The sequence below is a fragment of the Anabas testudineus genome, chromosome 11 (assembly GCF_900324465.2).
Source record: "Anabas testudineus chromosome 11, fAnaTes1.2, whole genome shotgun sequence".
Lineage (NCBI taxonomy): Eukaryota > Metazoa > Chordata > Actinopteri > Anabantiformes > Anabantidae > Anabas > Anabas testudineus.
The window spans coordinates 580,496-592,500 of record NC_046620.1 but is presented as its reverse complement, the minus strand read 5'-3'; positions in this window follow the sequence as shown (position 1 = coordinate 592,500).

Here is a 12,005-nt window from a genome sequence, read left to right as displayed (position 1 = left end):
ACTTCACCTGTTCTCACTTATTTCTAATAACTTATCATGCTACAAACCTGATGACGGAACCAAAGTTGTCATGTGATTGTACTTTACTGTGATGGTCTCTCCCTGTTTTATCAGTTTCCACACTGAGACATTGCAGAAGACGAGATTTAATTTCTTTTCCAATTCCATACGTCAGGAAACGTGTAAGAGCGGATGATGTGGAAGGACAGACAAGTCACCCCCAGCCAACACTAGAAGATTGTTATTTGTCCTGTCACACCCTGAACGCCTCTTCTTGCTCATCTGTTCAGTTTAGAAACAAATTAACCTCCGTGTCATCTTCAGCCTCTCGTCCTGTTGCTGCTTTTGGTCTTTTTACGTTGCATCGTCTCCACAGAGATCCTGATCAAATGATTCACGTCCAGCTGATGTGATGACTGGTGACATTTTCATTCCAATAAAACATGTTGCGATAATAAAGTGAAACAGAGTTATTGTAGTTTTCTTCTTTGAAGTCACTTTAGCTGCTTCCAGTCAGAACTCCTTTTAAAAATTCAGCAGTTTAAGCCAAATGTCAATGGCCCCTCTGTGGAAGTTGTTTTATTTAATGCATTAATTTTAAAGAATGAATGAATTGTGCACATTATTATGGTGATTTCTCAACATGTTGTGTAAACCACCAGAGCAGCTGCTAGACTGGGTCTTTATGCCTGCGTCTCTGTCTCCTAACATAATATGGTTATGGTGACAGGTAACATCAATATATGGTTGTTTTTAGACTCTCACAGCACTTGGTTAAGTTTAGAGAACATTTTAACAGCAAAAACAATATTTACATTTATTTACAGTGTTTCTCTGACTTTTCCTAAAGTGCTTTTGTTGCCTAAACCCGATCACAGACAGGACACACACAGGTTTTGGAATCAAACTCTGTGTGTCAGGTTGCATTAAATCACCATCCATCCAACCCCCTCCTCTGAACTCAGTTTCCACTTCTAGATACAGAGTTTTTATTAATTCAGAAAAAGAGTAGTGTGAAAACATCCAGGAACTTTATATGTTCCTTATAAAGTATCTTGGCAGTTTAGTTTCACATTAAATGTCATTTTTAGGAGAGAGAGTTGCTTAAACCGGAGAACGACTGAGTCTCTGCAGTGAATTAAAAAACAGTAATTTCCTGCTCACAGTGAATGCAACACAGCAGCAACAGTCGCATGAGTGACAGCAGCAGTGGTGAGCAGAGATGGTAAATAAACAGGACGAGGAGTGTGTGTGTGTGTGTGTGTGTGTGTGTGTGTGTGTGTGTGTGTGTGTGTGCCGTCCTCTCAGCAGCTCCGTTCTTGTTGATGAAGCTGTAAAACCTCAGTCTGACTCCATCACAGAAGTTAAAAAGAAGAGATGCTGTTTCTCCCTGTGTACCTTTGGATTCCTCAGAAACGTTACAGCTTCATCTCCACTACTGACGCTAAAGGCCAAATCGGATGGAGCTGCACTGACACTACAGACACAAACGCTCGTACTGATCCTCATCCATCCACACAGACGTGTTCCACACATACTCAGTACAGAAAAGGGCAGCATGGGAGAAACCTCCATCTACTGTTTCCTCTACACAAACTGCACGACGGTAAGAACTAAATGTCTGAGCTGAGTGAGAGCAGGTGATTATCATCTGCTGCTTCGTGTACGTCAGCGTTTCAGTTAACACCACAGGTGTTTGTTTGTTAGACCTGGATCTGCTGACGTAGGAACAGCAGAGAGGAGGAAGAGGAGGAGGAGGAGAAGGAAGAGGAGGAGGAAGAGGAAGATGAAGATGAAGAGGAAGAGGTGGAGGAGGAAGAAGAGGAGGAGGAAGAAGAGGAGGAGGAGGTGGAGGAGGAGGAGGAGGAAGAGGAGGAGGAAGAGGAAGAGGAAGAGGAAGAGGTGGAGGAGGAAGAAGAGGAGGAGGAAGAAGAGGAGGAGGAGGTGGAGGAGGAGGAAGAAGAGGAGGAAGCAGAGGAAGAAGAAGAAGAGGAAGAGGAGGAGGAAGAGGAAGATGAAGAGGAAGAGGTGGAGGAGGAAGAAGAGGAGGAGGAAGAAGAGGAGGAGGAGGAGGAGGAGGAGGAAGAAGAGGAGGAGGAGGAGGAGGAAGAGGAGGAGGAGGAAGAGGAGGAGGAAGAGGAAGATGAAGAGGAAGAGGTGGAGGAGGAAGAAGAGGAGGAAGCAGAGGAAGAAGAAGAAGAGGAGGAGGAGGTGGAGGAGGAGGAAGAGGAGGAGGAAAAAGAGGAAGAGGAGGTGGAGGAGGAAGAAGAGGAGGATGAAGAAGAGGAGGAGGAGGTGGAGGAGGAAGATGAAGAGGAAGAGGTGGAGGAGGAAGAAGAGGAGGAGAAGGAAGAGGAGGAGGAAGAGGAAGAGGAAGAGGAAGATGAAGAGGTGGAGGAAGATGAGGAGAAGGAAGAGGAGGAGGAAGAGGAAGAGGAAGAGGTGGAGGAGGAAGAAGAGGAGGAGGAGGTGGAGGAAGAGAAGGAGAAGGAAGAGGAGGAGGAAGAGGAAGATGAAGAGGTGGAGGAGGAAGAAGAGGAGGAGGAAGAAGAAGAGGAGGAGGAGGTGGAGGAGGAAGAAGAGGAGGAGGAGGAGGAGGAGGAAGAAGAGGAGGAGGAGGTGGAGGAGGAGGAAGAAGAGGAGGAGGAAGAGGAAGATGAAGAGGTGGAGGAAGGAGGAAGAAGAGGAGGAGGAGGTGGAGGAAGAGGAGGAGAAGGAAGAGGAGGAGGAAGAGGAAGATAAAGAGGAAGAGGTGGAGGAGGAAGATGAAGAGGAAGAGGTGGAGGAGGAAGAAGAGGAGGAGGAAGAGGAGGAGGAAGAAGAGGAGGAGGAGGAGGAAGAGGAGGAGGAGGAAGAGGAGGAGGAAGAGGAAGAGGAAGAGGAAGAGGAAGAGGTGGAGGAGGAAGAAGAGGAGGAGGAAGAGGAGGAGGAGGAAGAGGAGGAGGAGGAGGAAGAGGAGGAGGAGGAAGAGGAGGAGGAAGAGGAAGAGGTGGAGGAGGAAGAAGAGGAGGAGGAGGTGGAGGAAGAGGAGGAGAAGGAAGAGGAGGAGGAAGAGGAAGATGAAGAGGTGGAGGAGGAAGAAGAGGAGGATGAAGAAGAAGAGGAGGAGGAGGTGGAGGAGGAAGAAGAGGAGGAGGAGGAGGAGGAGGAGGAAGAAGAGGAGGAGGAAGAAGAGGAGGAGGAGGAGGAGGAGGAGGAAGAAGAGGAGGAGGAGGAGGAGGAGGAGGAAGAAGAGGAGGAGGAGGAGGAGGAGGAAGAAGAGGAGGAAGAGGAGGAGGAGGAAGAGGAGGAGGAGGAGGAGGAGGAGGAAGAAGAGGAGGAGGAGGAGGAGGAGGAAGAAGAGGAGGAGGAGGAGGAGGAGGAAGAAGAGGAGAAGGAAGAGGTGGAGGAGGAAGAGGAAGTGGTTGCTAACTAACCTCCTTCACCTCGCCCCTCTTCAGTCCTGCTCCTGCTTCCCTCCAAACTGCTGTGATCAGGGATTTTCTGTGGACCTGGATCAGTTTTTCCTGAGGACCAACAGCTCCACCCGGTGCTGGATCAGTTTTTCCTGAGGACCAACAGCTCCACCCGGTGCTGGATCAGTTTTTCCTGAGGACCAACAGCTCCACCCGGTGCTGGATCAGTTTTTCCTGAGGACCAACAGCTCCACCCGGTGCTGGATCAGTGAACAGTTCTCTGTCCCCACGTGTTGATGTGGTTTTATTGAAGCATCTGTCTCAGGGACAGATTTGTACGGTGGCCCTGAGAGGTCAAAACACTGCAAACACGAGCTGATGAAGAGTTTGACGACAGGTGAAGTTAGAATAAAAACACACCTGAGTCGAACGTACTCGTCCACTTGTTTCCAGCTGCTTCATTTGTTGTGTTGGTTGAAGCTGTTTCTACTTCAGTTTTGTCTCTCAGGGCCACCGTACCTGCGGTCTCTTGAACCTTTCACATTATAAATGTAAATTGAATCTTTTACAGACGATGTTTCTGTGAACGAACACTGTCCTCTGGTGGAATAACGTGAAAAGTGCAACTTGTGCTACAGACCTGCTGATATTTATTTTATCATTCATCCTTTTTATTCATCATCATGACAAATGTTATAACAAGATAAAGTTAAAGAGATAAAGTAGAAATTATAAAGAGCAGATTGTGTTTGATAGAAAACTGATAAAGCAGAAGAATAAATGAGACTTTCTCTTCACTGTTTCAGCCTTAGCTTGATTATTTAGTCACGTTGGACTCATTAAAATTATCTGGATCACTGTGATACGGAAACAAAGTTAAAAACTAGAACATTTGTTTTTGTCACTTTTCTGTCATTTAAATAATAATTTAAATTAAAACCATCCATGTGTCTGAGATATAATGAAGTCAGTCAGCAGAGGGCGTTCGGGGTCTAAACATGTACGGCTCAGTCCTCAGCGGCGGTTTAACACCCATGTTGATACCTCATGACACAACAGGTGTGAAGGTGCTGCTGTGTGTCAGTTCTCACTTCACAGTCACAGCTGGGATGTGTGTATGTGCTGGAAACATCATCAAAACTGTTTAAAAGTGACCCAGGTGTTAAAAGCACAGAGCGTAGAGACATTAACACTGCAGCTCGGCTACAGATGATTTTCACCCTGCACAGTTTTATTTTTATCTGACTGTGTTTCCCACATCCAGACCTCAGTGGACCAGGTCTAGAACCAGGTCTAGAACCGGGTCTAGACCAAAACGTGATTAAAATACGTGTCAAACCTTTATTCAAGGATGTGATGAACTGTTGTTCTGAACAATAAGTGGATTCTTTTCCTGTAAGTTTCCTTTAGATCACATGACAAATGTTTAACAGTTTATCAGTGTTTAGTATCTTTGGTATTTCAGCACATAGTCAGTGACAACACCGTCCCTCTCTATTCACATATTTAGAGTAAAATGAATGAGATGAGTTGGACCTGACAGGCGGCTGCTTCCTGGTAGAAGTGGACTCAGTTCAAGTGTGTGTCCCAGTGAGACGGAAACAGGAACATGTCGTCTTCTAAACGTTCGTTTTAGATCATATTAAATTACATGAACATGTCAAATCTTCACTGTGTGTATTAAACAGTTCAAACAAATCACTTACTAAATCAAACCACAGCTGAATCCCAGATTTCACTTTTCACACAGAAACTGGAGCCGCTTGGTTTAAAGTTCCCGCACAGACCGAGAAACTAACACAGACAAAATAATAAGATAAGAAAATCAAACACTTATCGCAGTTGAAACAGAATAAAAAGCAGCGACTGGAGGGAAAATCAATCAGTGCTGCAGCTTAAAGAGTCTTTACACGCTGAGCTGTTCCACTGTAGCACCTTTAATTCTGTCCTGGGGCTCTCTGTCACACTCAGCTGGACTTCATCCTCCAGACTCACACTGCTGACCTGAGCTTTATACACTGTTTTTATTAATTAATATTAATGTGTTCTTGTTATTCATGCACGGAGCCTCAGCTGAGTAGAGATCCTGGAACTAAATGTTCCAGACAAAAGCTGGAAGCAGGAAATAAAACCTGAAAAAAACTGTTGATACTAATTTTAGTCCGATTGTAGTTTCATTTCATTTTATTTCTTTTTATTTTATTTTATTTTATTTTATTTTATTTTATTTTATTTTATTTTATTTCATTTCATTTTTTATTTTTTAATTTCATTTCATTTTATTTCATGTATCTTATTTTATTTTATTTCATTTCATTTCATTTTATTTCATTTTATTTCATTTTATTTCATTTTATTTCATTTTATTTTTTATTTTTTATTTTTTAATTTAATTTCATTTTATTTCATGTATCTTATTTTATTTCATTTCATTTCATTTCATTTCATTTCATTTTATTTCATTTTATTTTTTATTTTTTCATTTCATTTCATTTCATTTCATTTTTTTATTTCATTTCATTTCTTTTTTTTCATTTTTGTTTCATTTCATTTCTTTATTTATTAGTTTTTTTAGTTTTAGTCACAGAAACCAAAGACATTTAGTGGTCGCTGTCTTTGTTACAATGGTCACGTCTCCATATTTGTGATGGACTGTTACTATGGTTACAGCTGTCTCCGTCTTTGTTGTGTACCGTTGCTATGGTTACAGCTGTCTCCGTCTTTGTTGTCTAACGTTACTATGGTTACAGCTGTCTCCGTCTTTGTTGTGTACCGTTACTATGGTTACAGCTGTTGTTTATTTGTCCCCATGTTCTGATTCTGTTCTCTGACTTCAAACTCACAGAACATAGATCTACCAGCTGTGGATCATCAGGAGGACCGGTTGTCGACCAGATCCGGGCTCCTCCTGTGTCGTGAGGCCCTGAACCTCATGCTGCCCGCTGTGGGTGAGGCCAGCTGCAGGACAGCACCACCATCGCTGTGACAGTGTGTGAATGAGAAGTAGCGTAAAGTGCTTTGGTCTCTGAAACGATGGAAACATGTTGAATAATCACCAATAATTTACCTTCACATTAGAACAGTGATGTTCTCTGAGTGCCGACATTAAACCCGGAGCTGACTACTTCCTGAAAGAGCATCTGACTGAGAGCGTCGCTGACTTTGCTTCATGGTAAATCGTCTTTACCCTGCTGCATTTAAACAGCTTCTCTCAGCAGCTTCTCGTGTTTTCTGGTCTAGTTCATAAACCCGTTTCTTCCTAGAAGCTGTAGCTCAGTTGATGAGCAGTTGTCTACAAAGTGTGATTTGATTCCCGGTTCCTCCTGGCTATTCGTTGAGGTGTCCTTGGAGAAGACACCATAACCAGGGGGTCAATAAAGTACGTTGTTATTATTTGGAACAGGTGATTACTGAATGTGAGAAGCTTCTTCTCAGTGTTGGAGCAGCAGGTCGAGCTGAAAGATCAACTTCTGAGTCAGATATGAGGAAACTCATCAGCAGCTAAAGTCTGTGGCTCCACAGATGCTGCAGGTTGGTGAATACAAATCAGTGTTAGTACACTGATGATGTCACGTCCAGTCCCTTAGATGATGTCACGTCCAGTCCCTCATCAGCTGGTTTAGTTTTTATTTAGTGATGGAACACAAACCTCTTCCACCACATGTTTGAAGAAGTGACATGTTTGAGAGCTCGTTATGTTCAGGCTGTGTTTAAATCTTACCTGTAAATCACACACACACACACACACACACACTCTGAGCTGTGATTGTCTCATTGCAGCTGCTGTAATGACGCCTCCATCAAACACGACTGCAGGCATTAACATTAACATCCTGTAATAACACAGCTGTCTGTCAGTGCAGCTGGGACACACACACACACACAGTGTGTGTTTGTTTGGGATAATTTCAGGTTTGCAGTGATTACACTCACATGTCTCCTCTACTCTTTAGACACAACAAAAAGTGTTCATGTTGTTCCAAGTCACAAACCATGATACTGTCACCTCCAGATAGCACAGTTCACTTTTACACTGTAAAATATCCAAACAAACAACAAAGTTTTGTAGAGATGCACGTGTGTAAGAGCGATATTTGAGTAAAACTAATAAAAAAACTAAGTATTTTAAACACAGTTAAGCTTGATGTTGTTGACAACATGAATCCAGATTTGTTCCTCATGTGCTTCATAAGTAAAATCTAAATGTTTACAGTTACTTATATTATAATATATATTTTATTACTTCTTAAAAAATGGAACCCACACTCTGTAGTGTCCCTGAACGCCTCACACCACAGCTGCTGCTGGTGTTACATTAGTAAAACCTTCACACACTGTTAAATATTAGCTCCACTCAACAGAAGAAGGGAAGAAATATCCCTTTTGAGGGATGTTCAGAAATGACAAAGGAAGGTGGGATGTCTGCAAAAGTGGCTGCAGCCGGATCGACAGCAAACGCTGCAGGAATAAAGATGAGTTAGAATAAATGAGCATGATTCATGATGTTAGTTTATAAATCACAGAGTTGGAAGCATGCTTTGTGTTTCCACGACACACTGTGAGTGCGCGTGTGTGTTACTCTGAACTGTGGTTTACATTTTTACATATTGAATTAATTAAACAACAAAATATCACAGTAAATATTTTTGCAGTCTTCTTTTGTTCACACTAAAAAGAGAAAGTGCTGCAGTCACAGCAACAAACCCACAGAAAGGCTGTGGAATCCTGCTGGATTACACGTAGTGATGCATCAAAGTGTAAACACTGCTAAAGCTGCAGCAGGTAAAGATGGAGCTGAATATAATTATTCTAATTTAAATTATTTTACATACTGCTGAGTGGATCAATGAAGTCTCACGATTTCATTTAGTTTCTTCAGTCTGAAACGGGAAAAATAACTAAAGTGATTGAATAAATGCAGTGAAGTAACTGTACAATACTCATATTTACCTCTGAAAGTGTCAGAATTGTACTCAGGTCCTGTAATTGAGTAGATGTACTTTGTTACTTTCCAGCACTGACTCACCCGCTGCAGCGTTTTAATGGGTGCAGCAGCTCACATCTTTGAAAGAGTCATTAGAAAGTAAATCAGCAGAAAATGTTCAAACACACACTCCTGATCGGTCCAGGTGTAAACTCCCATGTAAACAAACCTGGACTCTCTCCGTCCCTTCATAGGTCTCCCCACTTCTCCATCATCACCTCCGTCTCCCAATAAGCTCGGGTCCATCGCTATAGCAACTGGTTGCCACGGACGACGAGACACAGCCAGCGCCAGCCAGCATCCTTCTCACAGTTGTTGTCGAAGGCAGAGAGAGGAGAGAGAAGGCGCGGCGCGAGCAGAGCAGCGGAGGAAGACGCTTTAATCTCGCCAAAATAAAACCAACAGAACAAAACACAGAATCCAGTCGGGATTCTCCCGTTGCTGCTGGCGACGGTTCCTGCTTCCAGCTCTGGAGAGAAAACCCGAGGCTGAGAGGATGGTGACAACTTGTTCTTCCAGGAAAGTGTTGCTTCAGTGCTCGGCTGTGTCGGAGTGCAGGTGGTGACCCTGAAGCCGAGACCAAGACCACCGCCCCCGCTGCTGCTGCAGGGTGAGTTCCAACTTAGCTTTTAGTGCCATTTTCAGATTCTACCTGAATTGTGTCTGTCAGGCTCCTTGTGGATCCAGACTGTGAGGGTTCAGGGTGGTGCAGGGAGGTGAGCCGTGTCTTAGACCTCTGTGTGTGATGGGCGTGCGATGGTGTCTCCGACACGCACGAAACTGACTGTGTCATGTTTGGGGATGACATTAGGTAAACAGGTCTGTTCTGGTACAGAGGGTTTCTGTTGGTGTGGAAAAGTCCGAACAGGCTTCGATTCCAGTTCCACTGAAGACAGGCCTTCACAGGTGATAAGAACCAAACAGTCATAAGGATCTTAAATGTTTTTCCTGTCCTTTCGTAGGCACTACTCTTACTTAGAAAAGGTTCCTGTGGGGTTTCTATCAGTCCCATCGTTCCAGACTATAATTCATACGTAGACGTGATTTTAAAAGCTTCATCCTTCACCTGTTTATTTTCTGCTGCATATCGAGGTCCAAGTCCTGTTTAACCGTTATTTAATGATGATTTGTAGGATGTACTCTTTATACACAGACACAGACTAGAAATGTGATGAATGTGAATAAATGTGTGCACTTGCTAAATCATTCTAGGTCACATCTTCCCTGTGGGCTTGTATTGATCTTTCATACTTTGCTGTGTGAAACAGGTGTTAAAATACATTCAGTATTTAACATGGATCTTGGTGAATCTGCAGAAACGCTGTAAATATTTGGTGTATACATGTCAATGGTGCAGAACATGTTGGCTTCAGCTCAGTTTGATGATCAATATGTTTTTTTATATAGTATCATAAAAACAAAAATCAAATCCCTCACAATCTAAATCACAGAGGTCACAGGATGTTTCCATGTTCTCTTTACATACTAAAAAACACAACCTCCCGTCCTGACTCGTTCATTATTAGCGAGTGTGAAGTCAGATCAGTTTCCATGTCTGTGCTGATGTGTGGGATGTAAATGTCATCATCTGTCCACTCAGACCTTTGGGGACTAAGAGACGTCTGTGTGCAGCTCAGAATGTGGGTCTGCAGCACGAGCACCAGAGGAGCCAACTGGACCCCGAGGTTCTGCTTCTGTTCTTGTTAAACTGTTTTCATTTTATTCACTTCAGACAAACCCCACTTCTTCTTCTTCTTGTCTGATGTTGCTGACATGTGTGGAACGTGTTTGGGAGCTGTACAGCAGCTCCGTCCTCAAAGATTATTGTGTTTCTCACACACAGCAGTGACTTCTTGACCTGATGCACTTTCTCGGCTGCATATTTACCAGTTGAGTGATGAGCCTCACGTGCGCACATCAATCATCAGTGTTGGTCTCCGTTTAATTACAGCAGCTTTAATCACTTGTTACACTGATTCATAACTCATAACTCTGAGGAGCTACTGACAGACAGACTCTCCTTGATGGATTTGACTCTTTCACTGACACTAAGTTAACTGCTCCTGACAACATGTATCACAGCTTCATGACAAGACAGAGAACAAAACCCTCCCCAGAGAAATCAGTCAGCGCGGTCGTGACACGGGACAAAAGCAACAGCAGGTAGTGGAGAAGATGTGGAAACACTTGTTGGTGACGAAAGATTAGAACAGATGACATATTTTATCATTAGTGTTGGACGTGAGAAGCTCGTGGTTTGAATGTGGATTCAAGTCACAGGAGGAGAGAAAAGCAGAATTATCCTTTAACAGCAAGAGAAAGGGGACAGACGGACGGGAGATAAAGAGGGTGGTAAGAAAGGATCGCTGCACAGAGATGGAGGTAAAATGACAGACAGGCAGAGAGACAGGTGGAGGAGAGGGAGACTGGCTGTTTTGTTCTCCAGGAGAAAAGCAGATTTCAGCTTTAAACACAGAATGAATCAGCACGTCGAGACACTGAACACATCACGCGCCTCACTTTCTGCTCACAAGTTCAGGTTTTATCTCTGATCCAGAGCTGATCCTGAGTCCGTATGTGGTGGAGACGGTTTGAATTTACCTTCAGATGACAAGAGGAAGTGTGTTAGAGACGTGGGAGAACCTCCAGTCACACATGAACACAAACGACAGCATGAAAATGTTTTTACACCATCTGAGGTGGAAGTGTTAAAACAGGCTGACTGGAAACAGGAGGAGAGCCGCTGTGGCGCTAAATCTGTCGACACGTTTCATCCAAAAACAGTCCCTGCACGGACTGCACGCGCTCAGTACGAAGCCGAGACTCAGAGCAGATGAGACGGAGGAAAGAAAGGAAAGAAATAAGAGCTGTCAGAGTATTTATATCCAACTGACCTGTTTTAACTTCATTTATATTTAGATTTCTGATCGGCCATGTGCGTGTCTGTGTTATATTTAATTACAGAAACTGACAGGTAGGGAACTAGAAATATCTTCTGAGTTAAGACATGAAGAAACAAAAGACAGAGGCTGGTTGAGAAGAATGTTAAAATAACTGTAATTACAAGTTCAGAGAGGAGTCGAGAGCCAAAAGTGACGAACAGCAAACGAGCAAAGAGATGAAAAATGACCACAGAGAGAAACCAAAGAGGTCACAGAGGTGCAACAAGGTGCCGGACGATGACAGAGATAAGTGACTAAAAATGGATAGAAGATGATTAGACAGGCACAAAGAGAGGCAGTACATGGAAATGGAGGAGGGGGTGGAGACGAAGCAGCAGACTGGGCAACAGATTGAATCAACCCAGGTGCCAGAAAACACATTTGAGCAGCAGAGAATCATAAGGAACCTAAAATAGTACAAAAAAAATCTGAGAACATGAGAGAGAGAGAGAGAGAGAGAGAGAGAGAGGCGGCGACAGCTCGCACTTCCTGTTATCAGACAGATCTCATCAACACGAAGATGAGACACAGAAAGTAATTACAGCGGTGAAATAAAGTGAGGTGAAGTGTGGAGACAGGAGAGCGAGAGAAAATGGAACGAGGTCCGACAACATCAGCTCCAATCAAAGAGAGCGTCGTCATCAAACAAGCTTCACGTTCCAACATCTTACAAGAGACTAAATG